Source organism: Pagrus pagrus (genome assembly GCF_965226575.1).
Source record: "Pagrus pagrus genome assembly, chromosome: 13".
Lineage (NCBI taxonomy): Eukaryota > Metazoa > Chordata > Actinopteri > Spariformes > Sparidae > Pagrus > Pagrus pagrus.
Window position 1 is genome coordinate 28728513 of NC_140197.1, and position 13444 is coordinate 28741956.

Genomic DNA, 13444 nt, shown 5'->3' on the forward strand with positions numbered 1-13444 from the left:
GTCACAGTTTAGTCAGAAATCAGACTTTCTTTGGGAAGATGAGATCACAGTGATGGTCGTGGACAACGCCAGTGTGTGTAACCTCGTGTATGATGTATGTTTATCCCAGAATGCAATACCTCTCAGCAGGGATGTGGTTCAGATTTTATCTCAAGGTAAGTAAGTTAGCAGTAACTTGTCGGTGCTGTCGTTCGTCTTAAAGTGACAACGAGACCACCAGTACAGCCGACTCCTCTTCTAGCTCCTCTTCCTTTATCCCCTCACTCGTCCATTGCAAACTATTAACACTCCCGTTCTTCATCTTCTCCTTTGTCAAATAAACATTCAGTTATTGTCTGCCTTCCCCTTTCCCATCCCTCCGCTGAGCTGTGATGAGACAACACGCTGTCTTGTCTGACTATTGTTCTGCAGGAAAAATGCAAGGTCATTGGAAAATGGAGAGCTGGTTATTTTTCTAAAGTCCATCTTCCAGCCTTCACCTTTCACTCGAGTGTGTTTGTGCGAATGGAAACGAGCTGAGCCGTGTCCAAACTCAATATAAACACAAGACAAATCCCTGATAATTGCGAAGCGGAGGCAAACAAGCGAGGCTCTCCTGAATGAGAGACGTCAGCTCACAGTAACAAATGAATGAACTCGGCAGGATGTTTCTGAAAAGACACGGAGAGGCCGACGGTTTCTGAGCCGGGGGGGGGAAGTTTTCATTTATCACGGGGAAGAATCAGAAATGAAAAGAAAAAAAAAAAAAAGAAGAAAAGGATGTGAGACTATTGAGGAGAAATGAATGGAGACTTTAGCTGAGGTAAGGGGTTCCTGGCCGTGGTGATGAATTGGCGGAGGCTTATTATCATCGTACAGTGTGGCGATATAATCTCAGCCTTTCCATAAATCCCCGGCTGTGTCCTTGGTTTTTAAATTTACTATATGATACAAAACTTTTACTGCAGCAGAGCGACAGTGGCTGTTTTATTCAGTGAGGATTCTGCATGTACGAGTCAAGAGCAGCAACACCGTATATACTGTAGGTACACACATCCGCCAGAACCTCTGAGCTGTTTAATTATGAATACAGTGATTTCGCTGTAATCCGCCCGGTGCCACAGGACGGCCTGGAGGTCCGGCCAACAGAGACTGAAAGGGCTTTTGGGTCCCGAGCACTGACTGGCAGGTGTATTTCAGCTGTGGGCTTGTAGCTGCAGGGGTAGCTGGTTATTACACCTGCGCTAGCCGAGATCTCTTAAGTGCCCTTGAACAAAATTAACTGCAGAGTCGCTCCCCGCGGTCCGACCCCCTCGAAGAAATCCATATGTATGGAAATGCATTCAACCATAACGAGAGAACAGGAGGAACATTGTGTTGCCTCGTGCAGCGACGTCGGTCCGACACCATGGCGCCTTTCAGAAAAAAGTAACGTGAAATGTGCTCGTTCAATTCATTTAATCAGCAAAAATAAATGGATTTCTGTTGCTTTTCCTGAAAATGTACATAAAATCATCATGAATATATATATAGCCCCATTTTGAAATCTAATTGGCTACATGATGCGTCTATCATCTGGGGGCTGGCGTGTAATTGGCTCAGGAGAGAGGGGAGGGGAACTGAGAGTGGATCTACATGATCTACATTATTGGCTGTTGTAGGCTTCAGGACGGGCGTATGTAATCATATCCGGTCAAATGAGGTTTCAATCAAAACGGCAGCAATTTTAGGATAACTGTGGATAAATAAGTGGCAGATAAAATAATAAGAGGGATGAGAAGACAGCACTTGTTAGTCCACTTCATTGTTGCTGCTGCCTGATGTGGTTGTGTCTTGAAATGGTTTGCATGAATTGAATCACAAGGAGAAGGTTTTTTTTAATGTTATATGGTATAAGAGCCCATTTAAACTGAGGAGTCGTGTTCATCACCCAGCCGTGGTCGGAGTGAGTCCAAAGGGATTCGTGGTCATCAAACTGAAAGAGGATCAGTTTTGCTCGCAGGTCTTCTCTTTCCTACCAGAGTCACCTGGATTTGCACGATAAATAGTCACAGATACATGAAGTTATAGCTTCAGTGTAAACTTTACAAATTGCTTTTTGTCTTGAAGGTTTTCTGATATCTTTTTTTTCTGAGCTTCATGTTGTGAGTTACTTATCAGCTCAAGTTACAGCTCCGCCATGACTGGTTTGTGCGTGATGGACGGGACCTGACGGGTGAGCCGAGTTTAACTTGTTAAAATGCAGCAGCAGTAACAGCAGGAGAGATTATGTAGCGCGCAGAAATTGGTGTTGTAAGAGACTCGCAGCTTTAAAAAGGATTTAGACGAATGGAAACAACCCCAATTTTCTGAATACAGACAGACACAGGTGTGTATTTAATCTCAGGTCACATTACTCAACTTATAATTAACATTTTCTCCTTTTTCAAAACACGCCCAGGATTGTAAAAAAAGATGTTGTATCAGCCTGCAGGGTTAGGGTTAGTTTTATGTTTTTTATTCACATCTTTTATTTGTTATATCGTGGGAGTTTCACAGCCGCACAAAAGAGTTTGACCTGGATGGTTTTGTTTAAAAACCGGAGACACTGGGTGTCAAACTATTTCTCACTTCAGTGATTGTTCGCTCTGGTCTTCACCCACAGTTTGGATTGGAAAACGGCCAACGCCGCCGAACAAGACTCGTATTAAACCTCGACATAAATACAGACTGGAAAATGTATTTTCCAGGAGATTCTCAAGGAAATATCGCCGGGTGAAGTAAACACAACCAGGGGACGTATAAAGCATTTCTGAATTGAATAGAAAATGCTGCCTTACATCAGCTTACATCTGTGAATCATGTATTGTAGAGGCTGTTGCTGCTGCTCTCCTCCGCAAAGAACAGAAAATAAATAAAAAAACAAGAGCGGGAAGTTTCACACAGTCATCAACATCCTCTCATCTCAGAGGAATAAACCTATTAAAGGTAGGTAAAAATAAAAAGGTTTCGTTTTTGTGCAAAACATTTGTTTTACTGACATGAAGCCTGATTGAATCCTGAAGTTTGACATTTTGAAAAGCTGTCAAGAGGTTGTGTTTGTCCACAGTGTGCACTGATGCAGAGCTGAACGCTTCTTACACTTGTGAAGTGGTCTTATAACAGGAATTTTTACTTTTCTATTCAGCAATAATCGAGTTGCACAGATTTGGAGATATCGGCTGAAGAGATGTCTGCGATGGCACTCAGCTGTTGGTGCTCGAAGCGCCTAAATAAATGAATAAATGAATATATAAATAAAAACACAACAGCAGTATCTCCATCCAGAAGTCATGACACGGTCATGGATAAGAAGCTCGTGATCGTCTTGGATGTAAACATTGATGGCGTCCTCCTCATCGCAGCTGTAACGTTAGCTGTCTTAGTTAGCGCTCGTCCATGAGTAGATGCAACACTTCCTTCTGCACAGTGACACACACACATTCCTGCATGAAACTGCACACAACAAGCTCTGTGGATTATCTTAAGTAACCCTGTCATAGCAACGATAACCTGCCTCTTCCTGCTGTCGCCAGCTGCCCGTTCAAAAGCCACGGCCACATGTAATTTCAGATCTGATCACAAAGCAATCAAGAATGGCTATTAATATCAGATGTAAAAGCAACAAGCCTGGGATCAGGTGTCATTATCAGATACAGTTGGGGGAGATTCATCCAGGTCATGGTATACACGACCTGGATGGATATTCAGATGCAGATTGTTTTTTAATGCGAGGTGGAAATTGGATCTTAAAGGTCCTATTTGTAAGAAAAATTGATTTTTGAGTGTCTCACTCCCAACTCGGGGATTGTAGGACGCCATCCTAAAGGTCGGGATTAAGGTCCCACTCAGAGTAAAATAGACAATGAAGGAGGGGACGCTTTAGGCGAGTCCTTGGATTCTCAGTCAGATTCGATCAGGATATCCTCCCACAGCTCGAACCTCTCTTGTCCAATGGGTCCGGTGGGTTAAGACTTTGTCAGTAGAAGGTGGTCAAAGAGCAACAAGAGGAAATGTTGATGCTGAATGCAGAGCATTGAGTTTCCACACTGTACGTTACCAGTTCTCTAAATATTTGTTCTCCACTGACCAGCGGCGATAAAAAAACACTTTCATTGCATTTGATTAAAATCCTTCCGTTTCCTCTCTGCACAGCCCGAAGCGTAAATACGATCGTTCTGCCTCATTGCTCCGTCTGCCTCACAATCCAAATCAAAAACCGTGGACCCTTAATATTCCTGCACTCCTAGTTTTGTTGCCCCTGAGGTGGGGATGCATCACATGTTCACCAAACAGTGGAAACGTACAGCTAAAAGGAGGAGATGAAGAATCTCTGCCGCCTCACATGATCGGCTTTGAGCGAGTTGTTTGCCGACAAAATCCGTCTCCAGCTGTTAAAGATTGGGTAAAAACAACAGTAGGGAAACAAAGATTCACCTGAGACACAGTCGGTCCTTCATGTTACCGTCTCTAATCTGTCGAATCCTCAAAATCTGATACAGTTTTCTTTTCATCATGAATTATTTCTGGTCTTTCCCACAGTGGAGGGAGACCTCGGGGAACCGGAGCTGTCCGGAGCAGAGGCATTAATTTCCCTCTCCTGTAACACACCCTCTGTTTCTACAGCGTTGTGTGTGAGTAACCCCCCGGATAAGATCTTTTGAACGTGGCTGGACTGAGAGGTCGTCTAAATGTTTCACCGCGGCAGGAACTATCACAAGAGGACAGTGTGGAGTCACGCCGAGTGTCTCAGAGTTTGAAGCATCAGCGTCCTGGGATCTGAACTCCTTTTCTTCTCGTTAGCTCCTCCGCTGCCCTGCTTAGATTTGTTAGACTTTAAATGAGCTGAAATGGACACGATCTGCATCTGTTAACGCTCGAGCCTGTCACACAGACTGAAGAAAGATTTATTAGACGTGACTTGTGATTTGGAAACAGTTAAACAGCATAGATGGAGATTTATATTGTCATTCTTATTTATTTATTCCCCTCACAACATCTGGTGGGTCGAATCGAACCTTATGGGGTGCCAAATGTGGCCTGGGGATCCCCACGTTGGGCTGTGCCGATTTGGTGATGAAGACCTGAACTTGACAAGCTGAACCTGAGATATCCTGAAATTAACTACTGGATGATTTGAGACCATATTCGCTGCAGACATTTGAGGTCCCCAGAGGATGAATCATACTTTGGTGATCCCCTGACTTCATGTCTGCTGCAACTAGCAGGTCAAAAGACACTTATCCTGTGAAATATCTCAGTATCTACTGGATGGATTGGCACAAAATTTCGTCAAGAGGTTCATTGTTCCCAGAGGATGTTTCATAACCATGAGGCTGACATTTTTGGGGTAGATTGGCAGCATGGCAGGATAAGAGCAACATGGCAGCACAGTGGTGAGTGCTGCTGCCCTAACAAGAAGGTCCAGGGTTCAAGACCTGCATGTTCTCCCCTGGGTTCAGGCTTCCTCCCACCCTAACCCTGCAAAGGATGAGTGGATGGAAATGATGCATAAATTGTCTCACTTCATTTATTTTGGGTAACAGGGTGAATGGTGTCTCTGTCACGTATTTCTGCACTATGTAACTCAACATATTCAACCAAATTCTACACAATGTTGCTTTAAATCTCTGGTTATGTACATAATTAATGCATTTTTTGCTGAGTAAAAAAGGGCACAAGATTAAAGATCTCGAGGGAATTTCTCCCCAGCAGTGGACCGGTCAGAACAAACTCTTGCTGTGCAGCCAAACTTTGTTCAAAACTCACAAAACTTTTACTTTAAAAAATTCTAGTGGAGATCCTAAAAAGTGTCCAAACATGTCAGGCCGAATTTTGTAGAAATGCATAAACATGATGCACATCTAGAATATCTGATGGCCGCGCTGCAGCCGAGTGTGTTTACTTTAAATATTTGTCTTCACCTCCAGAACCAAACTTATGTTCCAGCACCACCACACAACGGACTGTGAGTGTGTGTGTGTGTGGTGCTCACTGCTAGAAGCCTTTCACCCTCCTCCCTCCGTCTCTTCTCCCTCTTCTGTTTGAACTCAGCTGCAATTTATCTGGACTGTGTCTGTCATATTCAGCCTCCAGTGCACATCCAGGCTTCCTGTGCTCCCAGACAGCTCTGTGATTACACTGGACAGGCAATACTCTGCGTGTGCCGCGCTGTTGATTGTGAGAGGCGAGTAGAAGAGATTTGTAGCAGAGGTGATTTACTTCACTTGTCTGTCTCTGTGGATTTCCTCTGGAAGTTTGTTCTTTTTCGCTCGCTCGTCCTGATCTATGAGCTCTGCAGAAGCCCAATCAGTAATTTTAATCAAGGGCCCTTTTACAGGAAAACACATGGCTTTATGTTGTATACACAGAGTCGTTTACACCTACAGCTGGGGGATTCATGACACTGTGAAGATGTAATGCTCATTATAGACTGGGAAGCTGCCGGGAAAATGAGACAACCGTGTTGTTGTTGTAGTCTGGTGTAACAAAATAAGTAAAGTTTCGGTCTGACGCCGGCGCCGGAGGAAAGTTTCATCAGATTTTATTTATAGGACACCTTTAAATGTGCCTCTTTGCTTGCTGACAATTAAAAAACATGGATGAGCTTATGTTTGGAAAGAAAAAACAGTCGCCGCCCCCTGTAGAGGAATACTGCTAGATTGGCTAAAAACAATTCTGGATTTGGTCGTTTTTTTTAATGCAAACGTGTTGTTTTGTCAAACTCATGAGGATATTATTCAGGTTACAGGAGTTCACTTTGGACAGAATATGTGTGTCAACTGGGGTTTGTAACACATGGCCTCTTCAATCTTTATCTGCCAAGAACAGGCAGAAACCTCGAGCAGAACCGGACTCAATGGTTGGTGGCCATCTGCCTCGACTGGCCTCTTGCCTTCAGTGATTTTGACGATCAACGACTCTTGACCAAAGGCATCACTATTTGACAACCTGGGAATGAGACTCAACAATGACTTCACCTTTAACCTCTGTGAGAGTTAACTGTGTTTAATGACACCCGACAGGTTGGCATGTGCTTCTTTCACCTGACCATCAATCCCAACTTTTTGCTGCTGTAATTATTACTACGGCCACTAGAGGTCGCCAAACAAAGAACATAAATATGGGTCATAATAAGCTGCTTTCACAGTCAACCGATAAATTTACTTCTCTGATGAGGATCGCCTGGAAAAAAAGGATCCAAACGTCAGCAACACATTTAAACCATGAACGACCAGTTTCCTCCGTTTCCCAAAAAGAAGTAGACGAACTTGGACTACATCGTAGAAGATCTGCAGCAAAACACAAACTAGTTTGTTTTAATCTGAACTTGCAGCTCCTGTGAAGTGTGAACTTGAACAACCCTGCACAGTCACGGTCACATCTGCAATCACAGCTACAGAAACAACCCAATCTCTGTCATCTCACAGAGGCATATTCGCAATCACTGTTTACAGTCGGTGAGGGAGCGAGCGCAACTAGTCCTGCTCGTCATCTACTGAGCTGAGATGATACTTGCGCCTGAGCAGACACATCTGAGGGAACACCAAGCGCCGCCGGGGCCACAACCAGAGGCAGTCTGCTACATAATACTACACAAAAATACAGCTCGGTCCGTCTCGGTGGGATCAGAGGGAATAGAGAAGCAGTTCAGAAAAGAAGATCCCACCGTGACCCTTCTGGGGCTCCGTAGATCTCTGACCTGTCTGACCATTAAAGATCTGAAGAAGCAGGTTGACTGAGAGCCAGAGAAGACGATAAAGGTGTGAAGATCTTGACAATTGAAACATATATTTTGCACAACATTTGCCTTCTTTTGTTGCCTTTTTGTTGACCTCTGCATAACTTCACACACAGCTCTGCTCTTCAGTGCCTTTCGGCCTCCTCGTTCTTGCAGAATCACTCACTCCACATTACAAAGAAGAAGAAAACCAGAAGGGCTGCTGCAGCGCGTTGTAAAAAGTCTATTTGAAAGCTATTACTGACACTGCATCCCCGCTCAGGAATATCATTTCCCATCCTCAATAACTCCCTGTTCCTCTGGTGTCCTAATTTGTGGTGTGGGGATATTGCTTGTTTTCTCAGTATAATAGGCCATGCAGAGGAGTAATGGCCACACTGCTGTACAGTTGCATTTCTTTTCCTCTTCTCATCCTTCACTCATTATTCCTCCTCCAGGCGCTTCGTGCAGCGAGGCCCAGGTCCGTGCCTTCATTTGCTGGTCAAATGGCTGCTCTCGCTCCTTCTCGTTCTCATCGTGGGAGTCGGGGATGGAGGGCGAATCTCCGGGGGAAACAGAATCTAGACCAAAGCCTTCCTGTGCGCTGGCCTCATAATTAAATTGGCAGATTAAATTCTCTCTTATTGTGGAGGATTTAATGAATATTCACCAGGCTTCGGATCGTCTGGGTGATGTGAGCTTTCGCTTTAGTTATCACGTTGACCCCATCAGACTCCAGCCCTCCCTCTGCTCATCAGCCCGGCGCACACCGCGGACCTTTTGACTTAATTGATCTGCACTTTCGTGACACTTTGATTTTAAGAAACAATGGTCCACTAACTTTGGCTTCAGGGTGCACAGTGATGGATATTTTCCAGTATTCATGATCTCATTCAACAATTTTCATGTGAAAGAAATACTGTCTTTTCCATCTTCTTTAAAACAGGAAAGGGGCAGAAGTCATGTGGTGTTATATGATCACAAACCATCTCCAGGGACGGGGTCGAGGTGGATGGTCGGGTCACCAAAGCGTGCAACTTTGACAGAGGTCACCACGGCTCAACTCTCATCCTGAGTCAACAGTCATCTCTTTTTATCCATGAGTCATATTTTTCTGAACTGAAACCAGCAGTTTTGAAACCTTAAACGTTTTTTATGGCGCTGACAAATGACAGATGATTGCTTTTTCCTTCCACCTGCAAGAGGTGGTCTGTAGATTTTGTCTCTGTGTTAGGAAGATGTAGTAAATTAAAAACTCATTCACTACATGCACCATTTGGGAACTCCCTGCTGGGAAGTTTATATGCACACAGAAGAAGAAGACATTATGTCACATCCTTGTGGTGTTAAAACAACTTCAGTGATATGAGCAGAGGATAAAATGCTCTCAATCGAAACAAAACAAAAGATGAAAATCTGTCTGATTCGACTCGGATGAGGTAATATATAAGTTGTATTCATGTTACGCTTGTCCTGTCTTCAACCTCATGGAGGTACACAGGTGTATTAGGAGACAGGACGGGCCTAGGCTAGCTGGTTAGCATGCTAACTTCAGTAGACATCTACAGTACACAGACGTGTTTGACATCATATAATATGTCATTTCTTTTTTTGAATGTTTTAAACTAAAATTCAAGGGAAATCTTTCAAATTGCTCCTTTAAATTAAAGTAAAGATATAATCAAACTACATCTCATCAGACGAGGACACCGCCGGCCTCCTCGTCAGCCCCGTGTACACCGACAGTGTTGTGATGTTGCCTCTCGGTGGATGTGGGACAGAGGTAACAGCCTGACAGATGAGTGTGCTACCTGCCGCCCAGAGGAGCAGCAGGAGAAGGAGGACGGTGGAGGAGAGCTGCAGATATTTCGGGACACTCCTTTCATGCCATTATCGCTGTCATTCTGATGGTTAGGCATTCATTAGGCCTGTCCGGCCGCTTGCCCTGAACCCTTCCACAGTGGCAGTTAATATGTAATGTGATTTCCACTGTGTGAATATGATTACGCCGGTTGACAGACAGCGGAGGGCAGGAACGCAAGGGCAGGTGCAGACAAACAGGGAGGAGGTCGCGCATAATGAGGAGAAAGGACTGGCCTCTCGTCCCGCCCAGGAGAGACATCGGCGGTGACGGGAACAAGATTTGAGCGGTTCAGGAAAAAAAAAAAACACACAAAACAAAATATGTGTCGAGGAGCCGGCGTCAGAAGCTTCCAGCAGGATGTCAACCGAGGGGACGGCTGCTTCATCTCAACATACAGCCAGTCTGAGGTCGACAAATATGCATCTCACTGCCGCACGACGATCGATCCACTCATTAGAGCAAAAAGTGGGTCAATAAAATGTGCTTGATTATTCATTTTTCATGTTTAATACAAGGTTTTGCCCTGAAGTATGTCTAGAAGCGGTCCACGAGCTGACTTTAGGTGGATTTAACTCAAAAAGTTCATTTTTAACAAGCTCCACTGTTATTTCCTGAAACAACAAAGCAGCGGTTTTTAGTTTATTCATCATTATTAATAAAATAAAAGATTACAACCAAAAGGTCATTAGCTTCAGTTTACATTTCTGAGATTTTCTTCCGCTGGAATTTGAATTTATTTCACATTAATTTGAAGTTTGCTGAAAACTGAGAAAAAGTTTATCCCCAAAATTAAAAGTATCTGTTTGTGGTATCTGTTTCCTCTCACCCGTAGTGTTTATCCAATTATTTATTATTTATCGGTCAAGATTGTTTTGATGCGAGTTCTGGAGATTTCTGACTCAGAAAACTCAAAAATGAGTTAGTGAGCAACAGCATGATAGATTGGTGCATCTTCAGGTGTTCGTCAACACAAACCTTGTTCTGTTTCCACAAAAAAAAAAAAGGTTATTGTGGGATTTATTACCTGGTGAGGCAGCTGGGTTTGCGAGATCACTTCAGCGAGAGAAGTGACCGCTAGAAAACAACAATGGTTGCTCCTCAAGAGGTTAGCGTAGCTGAGAACGACACTCTCTTGATGGAAAGGATATTTTCGTTCTTCTCCACAGACATCGGTCGGCGCTCGATCTACCACCGGCTGTACCACCACAAATCTTCCCAAAATGCGTCACGAAACTGAAAATAAATCCTCTCATGAAGACGTTTCGTCTCGATTTCAATGTTGCCAGTTGAGCTGAGGTTGTTTCATTAGCAGGATCATTTGTTGGCAGATTGGTGGCGAGCGCGTCACCTCACTGTTCTGCCATTTTCTAAATCACACTAATCATCCCCAGCGAGGCCCCTCGCATGTTTTGCTTCATTGTCGATTTGTCAGAATGACGTCAGCCTTCTATGCTAATCCAATTTAGCCAAAATGTCATGAAACGATGCATCGCTGCGCGGCAACCTAATGTGTTAATAATCACACTGATTGTCCTGAGGGATGCGGCGCGGCTCCACATGAAATCAGAAAGGTGCAGCACCTGCCAGCTCGGCCCCACGGCAGCGCTGCATTATTCATGCGCGCTCGCTGGTGCTTTTTGTTTTTTTCGTGCGGCTGAAGACGTGGATTTATATCGTATCATCCACTGCGGTCCGCGCGGCAGAGCATTAAAAGAAAGCCCAAAGTTAGAGAATCGAACGCTCCCACATAAATCACACGGCGTTATGAGTGGAAACAGCTCGGGCAAAGTTGAGCAACACTGAGGAAAATAAATCATTTATCACCTCTAACTGCACCACTGAGCCGGGCGGCGGTGAAATAGAGGAGGTGGGCCCCGCGAGTGCTTTGTCACCGAGCACAAAAACAACTCCAGTGTTCCCGCGCCGGACTGATACTTAAAGGCGCTCGGCTATGAACCGCAGCGTGAGCTGGAATTCAAATGAAGGTTATGAGTCAGGCGTGGGGATGAAGGTGGGGGAAAGAAGTGACATTTTCACTTTTTTAAACTCGTCTCGTTGAGGAGAAAATAATCATTTTATCCCAGTTAACACCTCGGTGTCGTTGTCGCTGCTGCTAAGCGGAGAGCAGCGTCGGTGGGGTCGCTTTCAATTAAAGCTGCTGAAGGTGTTAAAAGACGTTTCCTGGAGGTCGTCAGCGTGGAAACTTAACATTTTACAATACAAGAGGCCTCCTCATGTGGCTTCACTGCGTCTGAAATCTTCACATGATTTTCATTCAACCTCTCCTGAAGGGAAAAAACACACACAAAAACAAACCCCCACAACAGTGACAAGTCAGCAGATTTTCCTCGCCGTGCTCATTTCCCTCCGTTGTATCTCGGGGATCACAAGGTGCAGCAGATTTATGGCTCCCTCGACTTGCGGTGACCAATCTGATTCAGCAGATAATTGCTGAGTATGAGTTGTTATCAAGTGGACAACCAAGGTGCCGTGATTTATTACCCAGAGTCTCAGGTTAACTTCATCAGGCGAGCTGTCGGAGGAAGAGGAGGAGAAAACAAGGGAAGCTGTGCAGGGATGTAGAAGTAACTGCTGCCAGGGGAGGTGGTTCAACTCTCTCTATTTGTAAAGCAATTAATTATATGGATACATGCCAGACTGCATTAAAAACAACAACCCTGAAACTTCACCCTGACGGAATAATAATAAATAAAAGTGTGTTTTAAAAAGGGAGGAAGTAAATAGAAGCGACACACGAGCCGTCACTCCGTCTGATTAGTGAGTGACTTCAGATATAAATGACACAACCAGCAGGAAACTGTTTAATTAATCATCCTTCAATCTGTGATCCAGTGACACAGCAGGACGCTACTACAGTCAAGCAGAAGTAAGAAGGTTATTATTTTATTATTAGTTGTGAATTAATTAAAGAATCCAAAGAATAATAAGTTAAAGGTTAATTCAGCCGCAGCTGAAACCAGGAGAGACGTCTCATCGTGTTGTAAGAAGTCACACTGGAGTAAAAGTAAAGACGTGTTGTTCAAATATAATGTTAAAAGTGAAAGTCACATGATGAGCACATTGATATTAAATGTATTAATGATATATGGTGATATTAATTGTATACTCTGGGTCGACTATTTGCGATTATCAGGTCCGATATTCAACATTTTTATGATTATCAGAATCAGCAGGGAGGTTTTCTTTCAGAGTGTGTCCGTCTGTTTGTTGGTTTGTCAGCAGGATTACACAAAAACTAGTGAACACATTTCTGCTACAGTGTGATGGAGGATCTGTTGATGCAGGATCCTGAATGTTTTTGGGACATTTTCTTTAATTTCTCAGGGGCTCCTGCATGGATCTTGACAAAAACATCTGTTTTCGGTGGCTGGTATCTATGAGTGACCACATATCGACGATATTTGATGCATATCTGAATAAAAATCTGGATCTAGCAGATTTAAATTGATTTAATATTGGATTAGCCTGTTGGGACTTTAGGTACTTTGCAGATAGCACACTGCATCAGAGCCAAAGTTGAAATAAATGTAGTGGTGTTGAAAAATACAGTAGCAGAAAATGGAAATACCCGACTACAACCACTTTTAATTTGTATTCGGTTACATTACTTCACCCAGGCAGTACTTAATAATACAGTATAATGTCGCATTAATGCCTCGAGCATGAACATCTGTACATGTTGAGTCATCCATCTCAGCATGCTTTATGTAAATATATTTATTTAATTGTACCGTAATTCTCATGAAATTATATTTATGTTCGTAAATTGTTCACTAAGCTCTGTTTTTCTGTATTTCCTGTTTGTGTTGTTGTAATTTCTGTGTTTTCTGTTTATAACTGGT